At 32.7% G+C, this 17,833-nt stretch overlaps 1 protein-coding gene across 2 annotated transcripts in view; it reads right to left on the bottom strand.

The window, feature by feature from the left end:
* Positions 1-17,833, bottom strand: part of LOC127280978 (flotillin-2) — a 297,326-nt gene that overhangs the window by 263,778 nt on the left and 15,715 nt on the right. The gene's annotated exons all lie outside the window — the stretch shown is intronic.

A 17,833-nucleotide genomic window follows, 5' to 3' on the forward strand; every position in this document is an offset into this window, starting at 1 on the left:
TCTTGGTAAAAAATCAAAAAGTCCATTTTCGACCCTTACGTAATAACTTTTTGGGCTCCAAAGTATATAAAAAAATTTGTTTTTTTACCCTGAACAACCACCATGTATTTAGACCCTTCGGACCCTCCCCTAAAAGCCACCCCCTCTTATTAAAAAATCAAAAAGTCCATTTTCGACCCTCACGTAATAACTTTTTGGGCTCCAAACTAGCTAAAAAAAGTTGTTTTTTTACCCTAAACTACCACCATGTATTTAGACCCTTCGGACCCTCCCCTAAAAGCCACCCCCTCTTGGTAAAAAATCAAAAAGTCCATTTTCGACCCTTACGTAATAACTTTTTGGGCTCCGACCTAGCTAAAAAAATTTGTTTTTTTACCCTAAACAACCACCATGTATTTAGACCCTTCGGACCCTCCCCTAAAAGCCACCCCCTCTTGGTAAAAAATCAAAAAGTCCATTTTCGACCCTTACGTAATAACTTTTTGGGCTCCAAACTAGCTAAAAAAATTTGTTTTTTTACCCTAAACAACCACCATATATTTAGACCCTTCGGACCCTCCCCTAAAAGCCACCCCCTCTTGGTAAAAAATCAAAAAGTCCATTTTCGACCCTTACGTAATAACTTTTTGGGCTCCAAACTAGCTAAAAAAATTTGTTTTTTTACCCTAAACAACCACCATATATTTAGACCCTTCGGACCCTCCCCTAAAAGCCACCCCCTCTTGGTAAAAAATCAAAAAGTCCATTTTCGACCCTTACGTAATAACTTTTTGGGCTCCAAACTAGCTAAAAAAATTTGTTTTTTTACCCTAAACAACCACCATATATTTAGACCCTTCGGACCCTCCCCTAAAAGCCACCCCCTCTTGGTAAAAAATCAAAAAGTCCATTTTCGACCCTTACGTAATAACTTTTTGGGCTCCAAACTAGCTAAAAAAATTTGTTTTTTTACCCTAAACAACCACCATGTATTTAGACCCTTCGGACCCTCCCCTAAAAGCCACCCCCTCATGGTAAAACATCAAAAAGTCCATTTTCGACCCTTACGTAATAACTTTTTGGTTTCAAAAGTATATAAAAAAAGTTGTATTTTTACCCTAAACAACCACCATATATTTAGACCCTTCGGACCCTCCCCTAAAAGCCACCCCCTCTTGGTAAAAAATCAAAAAGTCCATTTTCGACCCTTACGTAATAACTTTTTGGGCTCCAAACTAGCTAAAAAAATTTGTTTTTTTACCCTAAACAACCACCATATATTTAGACCCTTCGGACCCTCCCCTAAAAGCCACCCCCTCTTGGTAAAAAATCAAAAAGTCCATTTTCGACCCTTACGTAATAACTTTTTGGGCTCCAAACTAGCTAAAAAAATTTGTTTTTTTACCCTAAACAACCACCATGTATTTAGACCCTTCGGACCCTCCCCTAAAAGCCACCCCCTCATGGTAAAACATCAAAAAGTCCATTTTCGACCCTTACGTAATAACTTTTTGGTTTCAAAAGTATATAAAAAAAGTTGTATTTTTACCCTAAACAACCACCATGTATTTAGACCCTTCGGACCCTCCCCTAAAAGCCACCCCCTCTTGGTAAAAAATCAAAAAGTCCATTTTCGACCCTTACGTAATAACTTTTTGGGCTCCAAACTAGCTAAAAAAATTTGTTTTTTTACCCTAAACAACCACCATGTATTTAGACCCTTCGGACCCTCCCCTAAAAGCCACCCCCTCATGGTAAAACATCAAAAAGTCCATTTTCGACCCTTACGTAATAACTTTTTGGTTTCAAAAGTATATAAAAAAAGTTGTATTTTTACCCTAAACAACCACCATATATTTAGACCCTTCGGACCCTCCCCTAAAAGCCACCCCCTCTTGGTAAAAAATCAAAAAGTCCATTTTCGACCCTTACGTAATAACTTTTTGGGCTCCAAACTAGCTAAAAAAATTTGTTTTTTTACCCTAAACAACCACCATATATTTAGACCCTTCGGACCCTCCCCTAAAAGCCACCCCCTCTTGGTAAAAAATCAAAAAGTCCATTTTCGACCCTTACGTAATAACTTTTTGGGCTCCAAACTAGCTAAAAAAATTTGTTTTTTTACCCTAAACAACCACCATGTATTTAGACCCTTCGGACCCTCCCCTAAAAGCCACCCCCTCATGGTAAAACATCAAAAAGTCCATTTTCGACCCTTACGTAATAACTTTTTGGTTTCAAAAGTATATAAAAAAAGTTGTATTTTTACCCTAAACAACCACCATGTATTTAGACCCTTCGGACCCTCCCCTAAAAGCCACCCCCTCTTGGTAAAAAATCAAAAAGTCCATTTTCGACCCTTACGTAATAACTTTTTGGGCTCCAAACTAGCTAAAAAAATTTGTTTTTTTACCCTAAACAACCACCATGTATTTAGACCCTTCGGACCCTCCCCTAAAAGCCACCCCCTCATGGTAAAACATCAAAAAGTCCATTTTCGACCCTTACGTAATAACTTTTTGGTTTCAAAAGTATATAAAAAAAGTTGTATTTTTACCCTAAACAACCACCATGTATTTAGACCCTTCGGACCCTCCCCTAAAAGCCACCCCCTCTTGGTAAAAAATCAAAAAGTCCATTTTCGACCCTTACGTAATAACTTTTTGGGCTCCAAACTAGCTAAAAAAATTTGTTTTTTTACCCTAAACAACCACCATGTATTTAGACCCTTCGGACCCTCCCCTAAAAGCCACCCCTTCTTGGTAAAAAATCAAAAAGTCCATTTTCGACCCTTACGTAATAACTTTTTGGGCTCCAAAGTATATAAAAAAATTTGTTTTTTTACCCTGAACAACCACCATGTATTTAGACCCTTCGGACCCTCCCCTAAAAGCCACCCCCTCTTGGTAAAAAATCAAAAAGTCCATTTTCGACCCTTACGTAATAACTTTTTGGGCTCCGACCTAGCTAAAAAAATTTGTTTTTTTACCCTAAACAACCACCATGTATTTAGACCCTTCGGACCCTCCCCTAAAAGCCACCCCCTCTTGGTAAAAAATCAAAAAGTCCATTTTCGACCCTTACGTAATAACTTTTTGGGCTCCAAAGTATATAAAAAAATTTGTTTTTTTACCCTGAACAACCACCATGTATTTAGACCCTTCGGACCCTCCCCTAAAAGCCACCCCCTCTTGGTAAAAAATCAAAAAGTCCATTTTCGACCCTTACGTAATAACTTTTTGGGCTCCGACCTAGCTAAAAAAATTTGTTTTTTTACCCTAAACAACCACCATGTATTTAGACCCTTCGGACCCTCCCCTAAAAGCCACCCCCTCTTGGTAAAAAATCAAAAAGTCCATTTTCGACCCTTACGTAATAACTTTTTGGGCTCCAAACTAGCTAAAAAAATTTGTTTTTTTACCCTAAACAACCACCATATATTTAGACCCTTCGGACCCTCCCCTAAAAGCCACCCCCTCTTGGTAAAAAATCAAAAAGTCCATTTTCGACCCTTACGTAATAACTTTTTGGGCTCCAAACTAGCTAAAAAAATTTGTTTTTTTACCCTAAACAACCACCATATATTTAGACCCTTCGGACCCTCCCCTAAAAGCCACCCCCTCTTGGTAAAAAATCAAAAAGTCCATTTTCGACCCTTACGTAATAACTTTTTGGGCTCCAAACTAGCTAAAAAAATTTGTTTTTTTTTACCCTAAACAACCACCATGTATTTAGACCCTTCGGACCCTCCCCTAAAAGCCACCCCCTCATGGTAAAACATCAAAAAGTCCATTTTCGACCCTTACGTAATAACTTTTTGGTTTCAAAAGTATATAAAAAAAGTTGTATTTTTACCCTAAACAACCACCATGTATTTAGACCCTTCGGACCCTCCCCTAAAAGCCACCCCCTCATGGTAAAACATCAAAAAGTCCATTTTCGACCCTTACGTAATAACTTTTTGGTTTCAAAAGTATATAAAAAAAGTTGTATTTTTACCCTAAACAACCACCATGTATTTAGACCCTTCGGACCCTCCCCTAAAAGCCACACCCTTCTTGGTAAAAAATCGAAAATGTCCATTTTCGATGAGATAGAAGTCCGCAAAGTTTTAAAAAAAGAAAAATTAAAAATGCAGAAAAATAACTTTTCACAATGCAAACCGCTTAAAACACACTTTATTATTACAAAAACAAAATATTAAATCATCAACCCCCAAATTAAACCTAAAATTATGGGTAACTTGCCCCACGTCATCAGTAAAGTACCCTTAAATGGCCCAACTTTTCAAATTTTTTGGTTAAAATGGCTTCTCCTAACCATAAGACAAATTTCGAAATAATCTTTCCAAATTTTCATATAAATTTAGTAAATAACGAAGTGCGCGTCGGTTTAACTTACTTCTGGTTTTTCGTATAAATTTATCAATTTACGAAATAATACTTTCAATTTCTGGAATATATTTACTAAAAAGACTATTGGGTAAGAATTCCTGAAGTGGCCCCCAAATATTTTTTGTGTAATAGAAAAAAATGATACTCATATATTTTAGTAGTCCATGATGTCACTAAAAAACCCCTGAAACGATTTTTCAAAATTCGAATTTTTTCATAAGTTATAAACAATTAAACTTTTTTGCAACGTTTTGGAAAAAATTCTGTATCTTGAAATTGGCCGAACCGATTTTAATAAAAATTGGTTTGGAGAAAGATTAAGATACGTACTTTTGATAAATAAATAAATTATGAATAAAAAGTATAATTTGTTTAAACAAATTATATTGTTAATTTTTAACTTTATAAATTAACAATGTTCTCAGTCGATTTTTCCAATTTTTTTTATAGAATCATAAAAAGGGGCTTTTCACGATTCCATGACAAAAATAAAAAAGTGGGATTCTCAAAAACTTTAGAAGATACAGAATTTTTAGTCTTAACGCGCGCGAGTTTTCTGAGCAGCTCACGCATACGGCGCGGCATCTCCCGCGCGCCCCGCGCCAACCAAGACTCCATGAGAGTTCCCGATTATAATATTTTATTAACTCAATTAAACTAAACAGTTGTTTATATGTATTTTATTATTCATATCATTTTTGTTTATATTTAATAATTTTGATTATTTATAAAATTTCTGTTTATAATAAGTTTCTGATTATTTAATTTTAATGATAAATTTTCAACGATTTTTAATTGCTTTGTTTATGTATCAATGAATAATAAAATATATTATTGCGAATCCGTGTTTTATTTTTCTAGACCGCATTGTTTAACGTTTGCTGTCAAAATTTTAACAAATTTCACGTTTATGCGCACTGAATGAAAATTTGCGCGTTTTCACGTGAAAACAAAAGAATCGTGACAATCGTCTGGTCATTCACCTAACATGATAATTTCGTTTTTAGATCATAGTATTTTCTTTACGTATACATAAATGTAAGTCCGTGTTTGTTGTTTCGATTAGTATTTTTCACGTTCTATATTAAAAATTTTACTTTTTCGCGTATGTGCTATAAAAACAAATCTTAAAATATGCCAAAAGCAAATACTTGCTGCAACCCGTTGAAAAAAAACGAACATAAAGCAGTTTATAAAAATCTTGTGAAAGTGCCTAATTCGTGGAATTATAGATTTAAAAATTTAATAGGACAGTTCATTTGTTTTTCGTGCAAAGCAGCCATCAACAAATTAAAGAAAACGAAAACGTTTTATAAGCCAAAAATTATTAATTATTAAAAAAATGATATGCATAATAAAATACATATAAACAACTGTTCAGTTTAATTGAGTTAATAAAATATTATAATCGGGAACTCTTATATGGAGTCTTGGTTGGCGCGGAGCGCGCGGGAGATGCCGTGCCGTATGCGTGAGCTACTCAGAAAACTCGCGCGCGTTAAGACTAAAAATTCTGTATCTTCTAAAGTTTTTGAGAATCCCACTTTTTTAATTTTGTCATGGAATCGCGAAAAGCCCCTTTTTATGATGCTATAAAAAAAATTGGAAAAATCGACTGAGAACATTGTTAATTTATAAAGTTAAAAATTAACAATATAATTTGTTTAAACAAATTATACTTTTTATTCATAATTTATTTATTTATCAAAAGTACGTATCTTAATCTTTCTCCAAACCAATTTTTATTAAAATCGGTTCGGCCAATTTCAAGATACAGAATTTTTTCCAAAACGTTGCAAAAAAGTTTAATTGTTTATAACTTATGAAAAAATTCGAATTTTGAAAAATCGTTTCAGGGGTTTTTTAGTGACATCATGGACTACTAAAATATATGAGTATCACTTTTTTCTATTACACAAAAAATATTAGGGGGCCACTTCAGGAATTCTTACCCTATTGGTAAAAATATACCGATTTTCGTTATCAAACTTAAATGTTCCGCCTTTGAAAAAGAGAAGACTAAAATTTCCTATCAGACTTATCAAATATTGCAACACTGAAAAAAAAATTTATTTGGATCAAATAAAAAGTATTTGATCTAAATACATCATTTACTTGTCTATTATCCAATAAATATGTATTTGAACCAAATACACATTTACTCAACCTAAGTATTTTATTTTATCGTATCAAATAAATAGTTATTTGAATCAAATACATAGTATTCAAATCAAATAAATGGAATATTCAAAACGAATAAATAATTATTTGAATCAATTATGAAAATTATTTCATTCAATACTGCATGTTTTTTGACTCAAATAAATATTTATTTGCATTAATAAAATATTTTTCTCGAAACAACTAAAAATTTTCTTGAATCAAATATTCGATTATTTGTCATAAGTAATTGTTTTAATTGAAACTAAAACCTCTTTAATTGCGGCAATTATTATTTTATTTGATCCAAATACATAATTTATTTGCATAAAATGGAAGAATTTTTTGATTCAAATAAATCAAAATTTGAATTGAATAAATAACATATTTATTTACTAATTCTTCAATTTCTAAATTAAATTCTTACTCAAATAAATAAATTAAAAAATATGTAATTTCTGCATACTATGATCGCATATTTTCATTTTTCAACTAATTCATACATAGAATTAATGATTTAACGCAAACCTGAGAAATAAATAAATCTAACGCATGGGGGGAATCGAACCTACGACCTATACTACGGATTATGAGTCTAACGCTTTACCAACTACGCTACGCACGGTACGTGAAAACGAATGTTAACTTCTTGATGTCAATTGAACTTGCAAAATACTTAACTCAGAAAAGTGCTTGGCATCATTTAGTTAAAGTTAAGATATTAAATTATATTTTCCAATTAAATGCAATTTATAAAATATAATTAATTATATGTTTCATGATTATTATCATGAATCATCCCAGGTGAATTTTCAAAAAAAAGTGTAAATATATTTTTATTAAAAATGCGTTTTTCGTTGTTCTGAATCATTGTAAATATTAATTTTTTGTAGATGAAAAAATATTTGACTTTTGGACTTAGAAAATTTTGCTATTCGATCATATGTGAGTGTGTTATTTTCAAAAAAAGTGTAAATATATTTTTATTAAAAACGCGTTTTTCGCTGTTCTGAATCATTGTAAACATTAATTTTGTATTGATGGAAAAATATTTGACTTTTGGACTTCGAATATTATTAAATAATATATATAAATAAATGAATAGTAGGTATCAAATAACTGATTATTCTCATTACACTTAAATATTTAATTTATCAAAATATTTTATTTTCCTTTAATAAAATAGTGTATTATTTAAATAACGCATTATTTATATGAAATAATTTAATTAATTAGAATTAATAAATTTATTGTATCAAATACTTTTTATTTGTATCAAAAAAATGAAATATTTGAGTGAAATAAATAAATGAATAGTTTCAAGGAACTCATTATTTGTATTAAATAAATTCATTTATTCAATTCAATTAATTATTTAATTGAACCAAATACGATTTATTTGGTTCAAATAAATGCCATTCAAATAATTCAAGTTATTTGAATCAAATACATATTTTTTTGATCCAAATAAAAAGTATTTGAACCAATTAAATATTTTTCAAATAATTTAAAGTATTTGAATCAAATAAATTTTTTTTTCAGTATACTAAATTTCTTCCGTGTGTAAGTTTAAACCGAGTGGATAAAAACAGATATATTTACTTGCAGGCGACATTGACTCTGGCTGGGACTGGTGTAGTGCAGGCGGGGATATTCGGTCGCGTCCGGTGTACTTCGTTTACGCTCGGCGCTACCCCCGCCGGCCGCCACATTCACCTTCAAAGCTCTGGCGAAAGTCGACTGTAAAACGTTTCTTGCATTTCTCGACTAATTTCGTTCTCTCTCCACTCGGAAACAATTTTTTTTTGTTCTAGCACGGCGGTTTAAATGTAACACAATTTTTTTGTTAAATATTTAGCTAATAACATAAATTTTTTTTGTTAAAAAAATTGATTTTTTATTACGAAAAAAAATTTTTTCCAAAAATTGTTATTTTTTATTACAAAAAAAAATTTGTTTTCCAAAAATTGTTATTTTTTTTAAGAGAAAAATAGTATATTATGTGGCAAGCACGTAAAGTAGTACTTTTTAGGTGAGGATGTAATTTTCAGTACGAGCTGTCGTTAGTGCGACGTAGGTGAGACGAAGGCGAGCTGTAGGTGAGATGAAGACGAGCCGAAGGCGAGTCGAGTCGAGCCGAAAGCGAGCCGAGTCGAACCGAAGTCGCACAGACAGCGAGTATTGAAATCATCCGAACCTAAAAATTACTACGTGCGAGCCACATACGCTATTTTTTTCGCCATTGTTATGAAAAAGTGAAACAATTTTAAAGAAAAAAAATAATAAAAATTGATAAATAAAATAAAAGCAAAAAAAAAAATTATGCAAAAATTAACAACTGCCTAAAAAAGACTTTATAGGGCAGTTTACTGCCTAAAAAAGACTTTATACGGCAGTTTGCTGCCTAAAAAAGTCTTTTTTAGGCAGTTGGCCCAAACTGCCTTAAAAAGTGCTACTTTATCTGCCCAAAACAGGCACAAAAAAGACACTTTTTCATGTCAATGGCGAAAAAAATTTATTTAAAAGAGAAATTTTTTTTTTAAATGTTATCAAAATATGAGTCATATTTTTTTAGAAAGAAATTCGAAAAAACGGCTTTTTTCCCTTGTCACATTTTTTTTCTTTTAATAAAAAAATAAAATTTTCTTTTAAATAAATTTTTTTTTTTTTTTAAATATTTTTTTGGAAAAAAAAATTTTTTTCGTAATAAAAAATCAATTTTTTTAACAAAAAAAAATTTATGTTATTAGCTAAATATTTAACAAAAAAATTGTGTTACATTTAAACCGCCGTGCTAGAACAAAAAAAAATTGTTTCCGAGTGGAGAGAGAACGAAATTAGTCGAGAAATGCAAGAAACGTTTTACAGTCGACTTTCGCCAGAGCCTTGAAGGTGAATGTGGCGGCCGGCGGGGGTAGCGCCGAGCGTAAACGAAGTACACCGGACGCGACCGAATATCCCCGCCTGCACTACACCAGTCCCAGCCAGAGTCAATGTCGCCTGCAAGTAAATATATCTGCTTTTATCCACTCGGTTTAAACTTACACACGGAAGAAATTTAGTATACTGAAAAAAAAATTTATTTGATTCAAATACTTTAAATTATTTGAAAAATATTTAATTGGTTCAAATACTTTTTATTTGGATCAAAAAAATATGTATTTGATTCAAATAACTTGAATTATTTGAATCGCATTTATTTGAACCAAATAAATCGTATTTGGTTCAATTAAATAATTAATTGAATTGAATAAATGAATTTATTTAATACAAATAATGAGTTACTTGAAACTATTCATTAATTTATTTCACTCAAATATTTCGTTTATTTGGTACAAATAAAAAGTATTTGACACAATAAATTTATGTAATTGATTCAAATAAACTGAATTATTTAATACAAATAATTCGTTATTTAATCCTAATACACTATTTTATTAAGACAAATAAAAAAATATTTCAATCAATTAAATATTTATTTGAAACGATGATAATGATTTACTTGAAACAATTAATTTATTTATTTCACTCAAATATTTCATTTTTTTGATACAAATAAAAAGTATTTGATACAATAAATTTATTAATTCTAATTAATTAAATTATTTCATATAAATAATGCGTTATTTAAATAATACACTATTTTATTAAAGGAAAATAAAATATTTTGATAAATTAAATATTTAAGTGTAATGAGAATAATCAGTTATTTGATACCTACTATTCATTTATTTATATATATTATTTAATAATATTCGAAGTCCAAAAGTCAAATATTTTTCCATCAATACAAAATTAATGTTTACAATGATTCAGAACAGCGAAAAACGCGTTTTTAATAAAAATATATTTACACTTTTTTTGAAAATAACACACTCACATATGATCGAATAGCAAAATTTTCTAAGTCCAAAAGTCAAATATTTTTTCATCTACAAAAAATTAATATTTACAATGATTCAGAACAACGAAAAACGCATTTTTAATAAAAATATATTTACACTTTTTTTTGAAAATTCACCTGGGATGATTCATGATAATAATCATGAAACATATAATTAATTATATTTTATAAATTGCATTTAATTGGAAAATATAATTTAATATCTTAACTTTAACTAAATGATGCCAAGCACTTTTCTGAGTTAAGTATTTTGCAAGTTCAATTGACATCAAGAAGTTAACATTCGTTTTCACGTACCGTGCGTAGCGTAGTTGGTAAAGCGTTAGACTCATAATCCGTAGTATAGGTCGTAGGTTCGATTCCCCCCATGCGTTAGATTTATTTATTTCTCAGGTTTGCGTTAAATCATTAATTCTATGTATGAATTAGTTGAAAAATGAAAATATGCGATCATAGTATGCAGAAATTACATATTTTTTAATTTATTTATTTGAGTAAGAATTTAATTTAGAAATTGAAGAATTAGTAAATAAATATGTTATTTATTCAATTCAAATTTTGATTTATTTGAATCAAAAAATTCTTACATTTTATGCAAATAAATTATGTATTTGGATCAAATAAAATAATAATTGCCGCAATTAAAGAGGTTTTAGTTTCAATTAAAACAATTACTTATGACAAATAATCGAATATTTGATTCAAGAAAATTTTTAGTTGTTTCGAGAAAAATATTTTATTAATGCAAATAAATATTTATTTGAGTAAAAAAACATGCAGTATTGAATGAAATAATTTTCATAATTGATTCAAATAATTAATTATTCGTTTTGAATATTCCATTTATTTGATTTGAATACTATGTATTTGATTCAAATAACTATTTATTTGATACGATAAAATAAAATACTTAGGTTGAGTAAATGTGTATTTGGTTCAAATACATATTTATTGGATAATAGACAACTAAATGATGTATTTAGATCAAATACTTTTTATTTGATCCAAATAAATTGTTTTTTCAGTGTAGCAATATTTGATAAGTCTGATAGGAAATTTTAGTATTCTCTTTTTCAAACGCGGAACATTTAAGTTTGATAACGAAAATCGGTATATTTTTACCAATAGTCTTTTTAGTAAATATATTCCAGAAATTGAAAGTATTATTTCGTAAATTGATAAATTTATACGAAAAACCAGAAGTAAGTTAAACCGACGCGCACTTCGTTATTTACTAAATTTATATGAAAATTTGGAAAGATTATTTCGAAATTTGTCTTATGGTTAGGAGAAGCCATTTTAACCAAAAAATATGAAAAGTTGGGCCATTTAAGGGTACTTTACTGATGACGTGGGGCAAGTTACCCGTAAAAAAAGAAATTTTTTAGCTAGTTTGGAGCCCAAAAAGTTATTACGTAAGGGTCAAAAATGGACTTTTTGATTTTTTACCAAGAGGGGGGTGGCTTTTGGGGGAGGCTCCGAAGGGTCTAAATACATGGTGGTTGTTTAGGGTAAAAAAACAAATTTTTTTATATACTTTTGAACCCAAAAAGTTATTACGTAAGGGTCGAAAATGGACTTTTTGATGTTTTACCAAGAGGGGGTGGCTTTTGGGGGAAGGTCCGAAGGGTCTAAATACATGGTGGTTGTTTAGGGTAAAAAAACAACTTTTTTTAGCTAGTTTGGAGCCCAAAAAGTTATTACGTAAGGGTCGAAAATGGACTTTTTGATTTTTTACCAAGAGGGGGTGGCTTTTAGGGGAGGGTCCGAAGGGTCTAAATACATGGTGGTTGTTTAGGGTAAAAAAACAAATTTTTTGAGCTAGTTTGGAGCCCAAAAAGTTATTACGTAAGGGTCGAAAATGGACTTTTTGTTTTTTTACCAAGAGGGGGTGGCTTTTAGGGGAGGGTCCGAAGGGTCTAAATACATGGTGGTTGTTTAGGGTAAAAAAACAATTTTTTTAGCTAGTTTGGAGCCCAAAAAGTTATTACGTAAGGGTCGAAAATGGACTTTTTGATTTTTTACCAAGAGGGGGTGGCAATTAGGGGAGGGTCCGAAGGGTCTAAATACATGGTGGTTGTTTAGGGTAAAAAAACAACTTTTTTTAGCTAGTTTGGAGCCCAAAAAGTTATTACGTAAGGGTCGAAAATGGACTTTTTGATTTTTTACCAAGAGGGGGTGGCTTTTAGGGGAGGGTCCGAAGGGTCTAAATACATGGTGGTTGTTCAGGGTAAAAAAACAAATTTTTTTATATACTTTTGAACCCAAAAAGTTATTACGTAAGGGTCGAAAATAGACTTTTTGATTTTTTACCAAGAGGGGGTGGCTTTTAGGGGAGGGTCCGAAGGGTCTAAATACATGGTGGTTGTTCAGGGTAAAAAAACAACTTTTTTTAGCTAGTTTGGAGCACAAAAAGTTATTACGTAAGGGTCGAAAATGGACTTTTTGATTTTTTACCAAGAGGGGGTGGCTTTTAGGGGAGGGTCCGAAGGGTCTAAATACATGGTGGTTGTTTAGGGTAAAAAAACAAATTTTTTTATATACTTTTGAACCCAAAAAGTTATTACGTAAGGGTCGAAAATGGACTTTTTGATTTTTTACCATGAGGGGGTGGCTTTTAGGGGAGGGTCCGAAGGGTCTAAATACATGGTGGTTGTTCAGGGTAAAAAAACAACTTTTTTTAGCTAGTTTGGAGCCCAAAAAGTTATTACGTAAGGGTCGAAAATGGACTTTTTGATTTTTTAATAAGAGGGGGTGGCTTTTAGGGGAGGGTCCGAAGGGTCTAAATACATGGTGGTTGTTCAGGGTAAAAAAACAAATTTTTTTAGCTAGTTTGGAGCCCAAAAAGTTATTACGTAAGGGTCGAAAATGGACTTTTTGATTTTTTACCAAGAGGGGGTGGCTTTTAGGGGAGGGTCCGAAGGGTCTAAATACATGGTGGTTGTTCAGGGTAAAAAAACAACTTTTTTTAGCTAGTTTGGAGCCCAAAAAGTTATTACGTAAAAGTCGAAAATGAACTTTTTGATTTTTTACCAAGAGGGGGTGGCTTTTAGGGGAGGGTCCGAAGGGTCTAAATACATGGTGGTTGTTTAGGGTAAAAAAACAATTTTTTTAGCTAGTTTGGAGCCCAAAAAGTTATTACGTAAGGGTCGAAAATGGACTTTTTGATTTTTTACCAAGAGGGGGTGGCTTTTAGGGGAGGGTCCGAAGGGTCTAAATACATGGTGGTTGTTCAGGGTAAAAAAACAAATTTTTTTATATACTTTTGAACCCAAAAAGTTATTACGTAAGGGTCGAAAATGGACTTTTTGATTTTTTACCAAGAGGGGGTGGCTTTTAGGGGAGGGTCCGAAGGGTCTAAATACATGGTGCTTGTTTAGGGTAAAAAAACAAATTTTTTGAGCTAGTTTGGAGCACAAAAAGTTATTACGTAAGGGTCGAAAATGGACTTTTTGATTTTTTACCAAGAGGGGGTGGCTTTTAGGGGAGGGTCCGAAGGGTCTAAATACATGGTGGTTGTTTAGGGTAAAAAAACAAATTTTTTTAGCTAGTTTGGAGCCCAAAAAGTTATTACGTAAGGGTCGAAAATGGACTTTTTGATTTTTTACCAAGAGGGGGTGGCTTTTAGGGGAGGGTCCGAAGGGTCTAAATACATGGTGGTTGTTTAGGGTAAAAAAACAAATTTTTTTATATACTTTTGAACCCAAAAAGTTATTACGTAAGGGTCGAAAATGGACTTTTTGATTTTTTACCAAGAGGGGGTGGCTTTTAGGGGAGGGTTCGAAGGGTCTAAATACATGGTGGTTGTTCAGGGTAAAAAAACAACTTTTTTTAGCTAGTTTGGAGCCCAAAAAGTTATTACGTAAGGGTCGAAAATGGACTTTTTGATTTTTTAATAAGAGGGGGTGGCTTTTAGGGGAGGGTCCGAAAGGTCTAAATACATGGTGGTTGTTCAGGGTAAAAAAACAACTTTTTTTAGCTAGTTTGGAGCACAAAAAGTTATTACGTAAGGGTCGAAAATGGACTTTTTGATTTTTTACCAAGAGGGGGTGGCTTTTAGGGGAGGGTCCGAAGGGTCTAAATACATGGTGGTTGTTCAGGGTAAAAAAACAAATTTTTTTATATACTTTTGAACCCAAAAAGTTATTACGTAAGGGTCGAAAATGGACTTTTTGATTTTTTACCAAGAGGGGGTGGCTTTTAGGGGAGGGTCCGAAGGGTCTAAATACATGGTGGTTGTTTAGGGTAAAAAAACAACTTTTTTTAGCTAGTTTGGAGCCCAAAAAGTTATTACGTAAGGGTCGAAAATGGACTTTTTGATTTTTTAATAAGAGGGGGTGGCTTTTAGGGGAGGGTCCGAAAGGTCTAAATACATGGTGGTTGTTCAGGGTAAAAAAACAACTTTTTTTAGCTAGTTTGGAGCACAAAAAGTTATTACGTAAGGGTCGAAAATGGACTTTTTGATTTTTTACCAAGAGGGGGTGGCTTTTAGGGGAGGGTCCGAAGGGTCTAAATACATGGTGGTTGTTCAGGGTAAAAAAACAAATTTTTTTATATACTTTTGAACCCAAAAAGTTATTACGTAAGGGTCGAAAATGGACTTTTTGATTTTTTACCAAGAGGGGGTGGCTTTTAGGGGAGGGTCCGAAGGGTCTAAATACATGGTGGTTGTTTAGGGTAAAAAAACAAATTTTTTTAGCTAGTTTGGAGCCCAAAAAGTTATTACGTAAGGGTCGAAAATGGACTTTTTGATTTTTTACCAAGAGGGGGTGGCTTTTAGGGGAGGGTCCGAAGGGTCTAAATACATGGTGGTTGTTTAGGGTAAAAAAACAAATTTTTTTATATCCTTTTGAACCCAAAAAGTTATTACGTAAGGGTCGAAAATGGACTTTTTGATTTTTTACCAAGAGGGGGTGGCTTTTAGGGGAGGGTCCGAAGGGTCTAAATACATGGTGGTTGTTCAGGGTAAAAAAACAACTTTTTTTAGCTAGTTTGGAGCCCAAAAAGTTATTACGTAAGGGTCGAAAATGGACTTTTTGATTTTTTAATAAGAGGGGGTGGCTTTTAGGGGAGGGTCCGAAGGGTCTAAATACATGGTGGTTGTTCAGGGTAAAAAAACAAATTTTTTGAGCTAGTTTGGAGCCCAAAAAGTTATTACGTAAGGGTCGAAAATGGACTTTTTGTTTTTTTACCAAGAGGGGGTGGCTTTTAGGGGAGGGTCCGAAGGGTCTAAATACATGGTGGTTGTTTAGAATAAAAAAACAAATTTTTTGAGCTAGTTTGGAGCCCAAAAAGTTATTACGTAAAAGTCGAAAATGAACTTTTTGATTTTTTACCAAGAGGGGGTGGCTTTTAGGGGAGGGTCCGAAGGGTCTAAATACATGGTGGTTGTTTAGGGTAAAAAAACAATTTTTTTAGCTAGTTTGGAGCCCAAAAAGTTATTACGTAAGGGTCGAAAATGGACTTTTTGATTTTTTACCAAGAGGGGGTGGCTTTTAGGGGAGGGTCCGAAGGGTCTAAATACATGGTGGTTGTTCAGGGTAAAAAAACAAATTTTTTTATATACTTTTGAACCCAAAAAGTTATTACGTAAGGGTCGAAAATGGACTTTTTGATTTTTTACCAAGAGGGGGTGGCTTTTAGGGGAGGGTCCGAAGGGTCTAAATACATGGTGGTTGTTTAGGGTAAAAAAACAAATTTTTTTAGCTAGTTTGGAGCCCAAAAAGTTATTACGTAAGGGTCGAAAATGGACTTTTTGATTTTTTACCAAGAGGGGGTGGCTTTTAGGGGAGGGTCCGAAGGGTCTAAATACATGGTGGTTGTTTAGGGTAAAAAAACAAATTTTTTTATATCCTTTTGAACCCAAAAAGTTATTACGTAAGGGTCGAAAATGGACTTTTTGATTTTTTACCAAGAGGGGGTGGCTTTTAGGGGAGGGTCCGAAGGGTCTAAATACATGGTGGTTGTTCAGGGTAAAAAAACAACTTTTTTTAGCTAGTTTGGAGCCCAAAAAGTTATTACGTAAGGGTCGAAAATGGACTTTTTGATTTTTTAATAAGAGGGGGTGGCTTTTAGGGGAGGGTCCGAAGGGTCTAAATACATGGTGGTTGTTCAGGGTAAAAAAACAAATTTTTTTAGCTAGTTTGGAGCCCAAAAAGTTATTACGTAAGGGTCGAAAATGGACTTTTTGATTTTTTACCAAGAGGGGGTGGCTTTTAGGGGAGGGTCCGAAGGGTCTAAATACATGGTGGTTGTTCAGGGTAAAAAAACAACTTTTTTTAGCTAGTTTTGAGCCCAAAAAGTTATTACGTAAGGGTCGAAAATGGACTTTTTGATTTTTTACCAAGAGGGGGTGGCTTTTAGGGGAGGGTCCGAAGGGTCTAAATACATGGTGGTTGTTCAGGTTAAAAAAACAAATTTTTTTAGCTAGTTTGGAGCCCAAAAAGTTATTACGTAAGGGTCGAAAATGGACTTTTTGATTTTTTACCAAGAGGGGGTGGCTTTTAGGGGAGGGTCCGAAGGGTCTAAATACATGGTGGTTGTTTAGGGTAAAAAAACAAATTTTTTGAGCTAGTTTGGAGCCCAAAAAGTTATTACGTAAGGGTCGAAAATGGACTTTTTGTTTTTTTACCAAGAGGGGGTGGCTTTTAGGGGAGGGTCCGAAGGGTCTAAATACATGGTGGTTGTTTAGGGTAAAAAAACAAATTTTTTGAGCTAGTTTGGAGCCCAAAAAGTTATTACGTAAGGGTCGAAAATGGACTTTTTGATTTTTTACCAAGAGGGGGTGGCTTTTAGGGGAGGGTCCGAAGGGTCTAAATACATGGTGGTTGTTCAGGGTAAAAAAACAACTTTTTTTAGCTAGTTTGGAGCCCAAAAAGTTATTACGTAAGGGTCGAAAATGGACTTTTTGATTTTTTAATAAGAGGGGGTGGCTTTTAGGGGAGGGTCCGAAGGGTCTAAATACATGGTGGTTGTTCAGGGTTAAAAAACAAATTTTTTTATATACTTTTGAACCCAAAAAGTTATTACGTAAGGGTCGAAAATGGACTTTTTGATTTTTTACCAAGAGGGGGTGGCTTTTAGGGGAGGGTCCGAAGGGTCTAAATACATGGTGGTTGTTCAGGGTAAAAAAACAAATTTTTTTATATACTTTTGAACCCAAAAAGTTATTACGTAAGGGTCTAATTCTCTTATGTTTTCTATCAATTATTACTTAGGGGTGGTTTATCACCCCTAATATTAATTTTTTTTTGTTTTTATGATTGATATCGTCTTTGTAGGTCAACTTAAAGGTTTTCCAATTGAATATTTTAAAAAACAAAAAAATTTTTTTTTTGTTCATTTGAACGTTCAAAACTTTTGCATCATATATATAGAGATACAAATCTTGCTAATC

Source organism: Leptopilina boulardi, unplaced genomic scaffold (assembly GCF_019393585.1).
Source record: "Leptopilina boulardi isolate dan_hultmark-lab unplaced genomic scaffold, ZJU_Lbou_2.1 LbouV2_259, whole genome shotgun sequence".
In the NCBI taxonomy this organism is placed as follows: domain Eukaryota; kingdom Metazoa; phylum Arthropoda; class Insecta; order Hymenoptera; family Figitidae; genus Leptopilina; species Leptopilina boulardi.